The 8,483-nt window shown below is 47.9% G+C and overlaps 1 pseudogene; it reads right to left on the reverse strand.

Moving 5' to 3' along the window:
* Positions 1 to 3,471: 3,471 nt before the first annotated feature.
* On the reverse strand, positions 3,472 to 7,211 carry LOC144160650 (uncharacterized; annotated as a pseudogene).
* Positions 7,212 to 8,483: the final 1,272 nt, after the last annotated feature.

Genomic DNA, 8,483 nt, shown 5'->3' on the forward strand with positions numbered 1-8,483 from the left:
GTTTGGGCGTGTGTATACTGTATAATCTGTATTGATTGTCAACATCAAACTGTACTCTGTCAAAGCAAGAATTTTGCCCCCCCCCCCTTTGGTAAAGTCCTCTAGGCTTCCATGTGCCATAAATAAATCATTGAAATTGAAATGGTGAGAATGATTTACAGCTTTTATCTGGCGGTATATGATCAATGGGAAAAGAACGAAAAAATTGATACTAATTGAAAAGAACTCCTTACTAAACTTTACGGATTCTCTCTTTCTACACATATTTGAGGTCTTAGGGCCTACGCGCTGCGGTCAACATCCACGCGGCCCTACACGTCACTTGTCTGGAATTATATTGGGATTAGGAAGTGCTTCAGTGTCCTGTATGCTTGAGCCAGACTAGTTGAGCAGAGCTATCATCTGATTCTTCACAACGTTCCTCCAAGCATGGCGAATTGAGTTAGAAAACTGCGCCAGCTTGCAGACTGGGACCTCTACGGTCGCCATCAACTACAGTGGCCTTCATGACCTTAGGTGAGTCCTGCCCAATTCTGCGCCCGGCTTTCGAAGCAGCTGTTCGTATGACGTTGATCGAGAAATCGCGATCTCCTCCGCGCCGAGAACTTTGTCGTCTTTGGGACGGCCGATGCACCCTCAACTATCGCCAATGCATAAACCAGCACCATTCAAGGCACGTCGCGTTCGAGGCAGCAGAAGACAATATGTGGCATAATGAGAACTTCTCCAGCAACAGGCCATCCGCCCAAACTCCCAGAACAATCGTTCTAGTGCCTGGAGCTGTACCGGGAGAAATGAAGGTGGGCAATTTGAAAATCTTCAGGTGGAGGTACGCCTGCTGCCGTTTCGTCTTCATATTACAGTCAAAAGCTTGATGCACAGTGCTGGGGTTATCGCACCTGTTAGTATCAAGCGCCACCTTTTATGTCTAAAACCACGAGTTTGGTCACGGACGTCCTGCCCATGGCCGGAACCAAGCGCTGGCAAAGGTATCGGGTTTCTTTGTCAAGGAAATGCGGAATGGTTATCTATGAAATCATTGAGTGTTTACCGAATACAAATTCAATCAATCAGAATGTACCAGGTTATGACTTCGAATTGTGAGCACCAATGAGTGATTCGGAAGCCATTTGAATAATAGGCATACTTTCGATATCACAAAGTGTCAATTTGTTGCATATAGAGAATAGTGGCTATATTGAAAAATGTTAACTTACATTTTTTGTATCCTGAAAAGGGTTTATATCTTAGCGTGTCTCTGCTTCATCAACAAAAACCTAAGTTAGCAATATTTTTAAGAAAACATCACACAAGAACATACCTATTTAAAGAGGGCGATGTGTAGTGAGATGAAAAACAACTATTTGTAACATAGCATTTGTATCTATTTTAAATCTGGGGTAATCATTTATGTGTCCAATAAGAAAGATGGTGTATCTTATCAGCGGCCGTTCAGCGCGTGAATGATAAACAATCGGAAAGGAGATCAGCAAGCGGGCAAAAAGGCTATTGGTTGCCGAAGAAGGCGTGGCCGCAAGCAGTATCTCTTTTTTATGAGGGGGGAAGAAAGAGGAGAAGTAAGGAAGAGGCGACGGGTACAACCACTACTACCGAGAAATATTGAGAAGGATTGATGGTGACCATTTGACATATACTCCAGGGTAACGGGCGTACTAGCAACAGTCGACCCAACGCTTGGAGCGCCCATTCGTAACACAGACTTTGCACCAGCGGCTGTCGACCGCACTGCGGGATCCAGACGAAAGCGGGATTCCCGTACCACTAGCGACGAAACTCTTGGAATTTATCAGTGGTGTCATAATATTAGCGCCGTGAATCATAACCGAAGTCGGCTACGGCATAGCGCGTCAAGCTCACCATGCATACAAAACTGTAGAGGTCATGGGCACTGATTGCCACCCTCAGCTTCTGTGTAAAATGTGTTTTTAAAACGTGAATTAACAAGCGAAATTCGACTGTAAGGGGCTCGCTGTCCAAGAATGTTTACAAACAGATAGTGTTAATAGGCTGATCCCCGTTTAGCTTATCTTTTATACTTCTTTCCTTTTCGCTTTTGTATCAAGACTTGCTCTCCTTAATACCTCCATGTTCCTCGTCACCCATAAAACAAAAGTCGTCTTTAAGTCTGTTTGAAACAAATTAAAACATGGAAACAGCTAGTTATACTTGAAGAAGTCTTGTGAATGCTTATTACAAGAAGTTCATTTTTAAACTCATTCAAGTTGTCTTCATGAAAACCATATACTTCGAACTCTACAATAAGAAGTTTTGATAAACGTTTAGAACCCCTGACTGAACTAGATGTTATTCATACCTCTACTATTAGCGTTTTAATAAAGTTTCCATTAAAAATGCGTTTCCTTGTCACATGCATTATGCAATGAGGTCAACAGGCCCTTGACCCTTACCTGTATGTGGCCAGAAAAAGAAATTTGGATCCCAGTTTGCAATATTGGGACTTACGAACCAAGCCAGGCGCAGGGATGATTCAATGTACATTTGTTGATGCCACATATCAAGCAAAAACTTCTAGGGTTCGAAAAAGAAGCCATTGAGTCACCCAACAGGCAACATTTGCGGAAACGAAAATATGTTCAGGAAGAAAGGATCGCGCCTTTCATTGAAGGAGACAAACCAATTATAGCATTCTGGAAAATTCCTGGATGTTTTGTCGCAGCTTGGAGCGCCTAACATAGCCACAAGGTTTCCATAAATTGCCTGAGGATGTATCACCAAAGTACCGAAGGCGTGAAAAGACTTAGTTTTAAATGAAGGATGAAAAGAAAAGGATTGCGAATATTATTGAACGCACCTGCGGGCTCACCTGCATGCGGAAATTTTCGGGGGTGGGAATATCACAATAATCATCATCGTTAGCAGCCTGCTCAGTCCAACGGCAGGGTGAAGGCCTCTCATATTGATCTCCAACAGCTCTCGTCCTATTACTCTCCAGTCGCGTGTGGGCCACGGAATTTTCTTATGTCGTCCCTACATCGTGTTACTTGCCCTCCTTTATATTTATACCAATGTCTTGTTAAGCAATCTGGTATTCTCACCGTTCTTCGTTCGTCGGTTCGTCTCACTACTTGACCGGCCAGAGACTTTTCTGTCGTTTTACCCTTTCGTTTCTTTCGTTTTGTTCGTTTTTGTGGCAGACCAAAACGAAGGAATACTACATTTCTTTCCTCTTAAAAATGGAACCGTTGTACCGGTTTCCTAACTTTTGTCAATCGCCTCAGAGTGGGCTGATGTGGGACCGCCTAAGGAGGGTGTTCGGCCGTGACGACTGGAGGTTCTGTAGCAGCTGGTGTAGGAAACACACTCCGACCATCCGGTTCCGGTAGCTCTGGGCTTCGCTCTTTTTGCTCCTTCCGCTTTGGCGTGCGTTCCCACGCAGTAGACGGAAAAGGAGTAGTCACGCTGTCAGGTTCACCTTTACCCTCCGCGCCTTCAGTCGCCCCCGTAGATGTAGACTCCGACGTCGATTCGCGACGGCGGCGGACTTGGTCGATATGATGCCGCACTAGCCCCGTTGGCGTGTTCACTGCTATTATTCTCGCCCCCGAAGCAGATTTTACACGTCCAGACTTCCATCGCTTGCCGACACCGTAGTTGCACACGTGGACGCTGCTGCCTGGTGAGATGGTCCAGTCGTGAGTGCCCGGCGACAAGTTCCCATCCCTTGGCGGTAGGCATGTGTCAAGACGGGAACAAAGCTGGTAGCCGAGAAGCATTTACGAGGGTGACTTTCCTTCTTTTTGCAGGGTCCTCCTGTAATGGAATATCAGGCGCATGAGGTTATCTTCCAGTGGGCAATCTTGCATTTTCCGCAAGCATCATTAATGGTTCGCCCGGCTCTTTCCGCTGCTCCGTTTCACTGAGGCGTGAAAGGCGCTGGACGCAAGTGCACAATATTGTTTCTTTCTACAAACATGGCGAACTCCTGACTTGTGAATTGGGTGCAATTATCGGACACGATAGTACGTGGCACACCGAACCGACAAAACATACTTGTTAAGCAGCGAATGGTACCCACTGTGTACGCATGCATTATGGGCACTGCGTCAATCCACTTTGTGTGAGCATCTACCACCACAAGTATAATCTTGCCGGCTAACGGGCCCGCAAAATCGATGTGGATCCAGAGCACCTCTTGGCAGTTTTCGGCCAACTCACCAGTGGTGCTCCAGCAGGCATGGGCAGGTTTTCTATCCAGCACACACTGCGCCGACAATTCTGACTCTCCCTGTCCATGCCCGGCCACCAGAACAGTGACCGTGCCACCGTTTTCATTGACGAGGAGCCTGGTGTGTTTCATGTAGGAGTTGCAACATCCTTTCCTGCGCTTTCCGTGGTATGACGACTCTGTTGCCCCAATTGATTAGCCGGTGAGCCATCGACAGCTCCATTTCGCGATCAAAAAACGCCTTCAAATCACGCGCCATTCCACTTGTGGTTCGAGGCCAGCCATGCAAGATGTATTCCGCGACACGGGCTAACAACGTGTCCTCGGCAGTGAGGTCCTGCAACTCGCGCGTCGTCACTATAATTTCGTCAAGGGCTTCCAACGACAGTACGTACTCCGGAGGCTCCCCCTTAGCTACCGGTTCCACTGCCGTCGGGGCTGGTAGTCTGCTGAGGGCATCTGCTGTCAGTAGTTGTTTCTCCGGAACGTGCTGTAGCTTGTACTGGTAGCCTCCCAGGAACAGTGCCCATCGTTAAATGCGCGCGGCGGCCATCGGCGACGTTGGTCGGTTAGGCTTGAGCAGTCCCAGCAGTGGCTGATGGTCGGTTACCAGGGTGAATTGCCGACCTAGGAGGTAGTCACAGAAACGAGAAAAGCCAAAAATCAGTGCCAATGCTTCTCGCTCCAGCTGAGAGTAGTTTTGCTCCGCTTTTGCTAACGTTCTTGAACGAAACCTAATTGGTCTGTGCTCATTTCCCTCCGAGTGAAACAGAACAGCACCCACGCCGTACGGGGAAGCGTCAAATTCTGCCTTCAGTTCCTTGTTGAGATCAAAAAGAACGAGAAGTTGCGCATTCTTCAAAATTTCTTTCGCTTTTTCGAACGCTGTCTGCTGCGGTTCCCGCCATTCCCAACGGGCTCCTTTTTCTGTGAGATGATACAAGGGGCTGAGCACAGTAGACATATTGGGCAGGAAACGGGCATAGAACGTGAGCATGCTAAGGAACTAGTGCAATTCGCTAACGTTACCTGGGTGCGGGGATTGCATGAAGGCGTCTACGTTCTTTTCAATAGGGTGGAGGCCTTGCCGATCTATACGATGGCCAAGGTAAGTGAAGGAAGGCGGCCGAAACTTGCATTTGTCAATCTTAAGTTTAACGCCGTGCTCTCGGAACCGCTCCAACACTCTCTTGAGCTGCTCTCCGTTATCACCCTTGCCTCCTGACACTAGCACGTCGTCAAGGTGAGCTTGGACACCCGGCAGCCCGCCGAGTACTGCATCAATCTGTCTTTGAAAAATACCCGGTGCGGAAGCTATTCCAAATGGAAGTCTGTTATACCGGAAAAGCCCGCGGTGTGTGTTAATGACCCGCAGCAAGCGGGGCGCTTCGTCAAGGGGCACTTGATTGTATGCATCTTTTAAATCCAAGATGCTGAAATATTCGCCTCCGCTTAAGCTTGCGAGTATGTCCTCTATCACCGAAACAGGGTAGTGCTCCACCTCACATGCCGGGTTGAGGGCGACCTTAAAATCACCGCATATCCTCATGCTTCTGTCCTTTTTCAAAACGACCACGATAGGCGTAGCCCATTCTGCATGTTGCACAGGTGATAGAAAACCAAGTGACAACAGCCGATCAATTTCACGAGAAACTTTATCACGGAGGGCGCAAGGAAGAGATCTGGGCTTACAGAATTTTGGTGTCTCCGGCTCCTTGAGTTTCAGGCTGGCTGGTGGACCTTTAGTAAGTCCAAGGTCTGTAATCCAAAACAAAACATCCCCGTCGCGAGGGGCACGATCAAATGCAGAGCATTTCCGGGGGCGCACGACGTTATGTAGTTTGCGTTACGTTATGTTGTTTCACTTGTTGCTGTTCGTTGTTGTATTGTATATAAATGAGGAGACGTAATTACGTGGTCACGTGACTTCATTTATTAGCAGGTGGGTATGATTATTATTCTTCTCTTCTCTTCTCTCTCTTTTCTTCTCTGGCTGTTGTTGTTGCGTCGTCGACGTCTAGATGCTACTGGTTGAGTTAGTCCCCCCATTCGAGGGAGTCCATGGGAGACGTCATTGTTGAAGTTGTTCTTGTTCTTGCTGCTGCTGTATCAGGAGCTTCTTGACGTAGTTTTAATGCGTCAAGTATATAAGCCGCGTTCGTAGCCCTCCATTCTGTGTCGGCTTTGTCGCGCAGTGGGTAGAGCACCATGTACCTTGCGTTCCGCCCGCAGGGTCGTGGGATCGAAACCAGGCGCCGGTAAGTATTATTTTTTTATATATAGTGTAGGGGGAGGGGTGCGGACTATGATGGACAACTACAACGGGTGATATCATAAGGTAAAGAAATGCTCTGCATTTAAAACATCCTCGAACTCGCCGAGCAGTCGGTTCAGCATATTGTCGCTTGACTCGGCACTTGTAAGATCCGGAGCAGTCAGGTCTCCATCGGAACGCCCGTCTTGTCAAGAAAAGCGATGAGATCGCGGCCACATAGGCTGGGTCCTGCACAGTAAAAAACGATCAGGGGACAAGAAACAGATACATTTTTATACCTCACGGGAAGTTCGAGTTCACCCAACACCGGAAGCTGTCCCGCGTAACACGAGAGCTTGATTCGTGGTGGTTGTAGGCACGGCCACTGTGCGTGGGGTCGGTCGTACACTTGGCGCGATACGACGCACACCGGGGAAGCAGAATCCACTCCATGGCCAGTTCTACGTGGCCCCATCGAAACATGCGGCGTATGGGTGGTTCCAAAGCATTTTGTCTTCCCGAAATCCACGTCCACACGTGTGCGCTATCCATGTCGTCGTTGCTAGACGCGCTTTCAACTGTCAGTGCCTTTACACTCGCTGCCCGCCTTTCAACCCTTGCATCAGTTGAACCACTGCAGCATTTCTTTGCCAAATGACCGCGTCGCCCACAGCGATAGCAGCGTGCGTTAGCCCAGCGGCCGGCGTTATCGTCGTGCTTCGTGCTTCCACATCGGCCGCAGTCATGCGACGCGCCTCGTGTACGATTACCTCGCGAGGATGAGCGATGATGGGCTTGCATTTTTTGCACAGTTGGCGGTTCTGCGCTCATATGTTTCGCATCGCTGTCGGTTGCCTCGGCTGCAATGGCCATTGTTTCAGCCTCCTCGAGGGACAGAGCTTCTTACATTAAACTTCAATGTAAGAAGCTCTGTCATCCGAGATAACTTAGGGTGGCAAACATTATGCTCGCGTAGAAAAATTTGTAGATTAAAGCTTCTCCATAACATTTGGATAGGGTCAACTAAAAATAACAAAAAAACTTACCTAAAAACGCCGAATTACGTGTCCGCACGAAGAGACAATTTAGAAAAAATTAAACCGTTCCAGTGCTGCATCAGTGTATTTAAGTATTCCTTCTTTCCCAATACAATTAACGATTGGAATGTGCTCCCGAATGAAATTGTGCACTCACCAAATGTTTTGACTGCTCTTGAAAGTTTTTCCTGAATGCTAACATTTGATCTACTGCTTTTGACCGTATATTCTTGCTTTGTTCTGAATTAGGTTATGTTGCTATGTTCTGCTGCGTTCTGATTACAGAGACAAACCTGTATTCCCATTACATAGCTTGCATTTCTATGATTACTTGTTGTTTTTTGTGATTAATAATTAACCCCCTACAAAAATGCCCAATGGGCGCTGTAGGTATTTGGAATAAAAAAATAAATAAATTTCTTTGCCAGTAACTGCTTGCGCAAGTAAGTTGAGCGTACGCCGCAAACAATCCGGTCCTTCAACATCCGGTCTATGCCACATCCGAAGTTGCAATTGTCTGCTATGCGCCGTATTTCGACTAGGAATGCGTCCACCAACTCTCCTTCTTGTTGGCACCGGGTGAAAAACTTGTAGCTTTCTGCTATCTCGTGACGCTTTGGAAAGCAGTAGTCATTTAAGGGTGCGATCGCTTCGTCGTGAGGACATCCGAGGTGCATCCGCGGTGCAATTAGCCCAGCTAGCACTTGCACAGTCTGCGTGCTGAGTGCTGCCACGCTTTCCACTTATCTCTTGCGCTTTCCACTTATCGTACGCTTTCCACTTATCTCTTGTGTCGTCGAAGACCGGCAGCTGGAGGCGGGTCATGGTCGTGGGTACTTGTTGCGGCAGGCCGTGGGCTTCAACTTTCAGGGCAGCATGGGCGGTTTCAGGGCTCGTCGCAACTCTAGTAACACAGGCGCGCGCAGCGCAGCAGCATGGACGATGGTCGGGCAGTCAACGACGGCGTTTATTGCCAGACGGGTGA

Source organism: Haemaphysalis longicornis, unplaced genomic scaffold (genome assembly GCF_048455015.1).
Source record: "Haemaphysalis longicornis isolate Haplotype H1 unplaced genomic scaffold, Haemaphysalis longicornis Haplotype H1 scaffold_11, whole genome shotgun sequence".
Taxonomy (NCBI): domain Eukaryota; kingdom Metazoa; phylum Arthropoda; class Arachnida; order Ixodida; family Ixodidae; genus Haemaphysalis; species Haemaphysalis longicornis.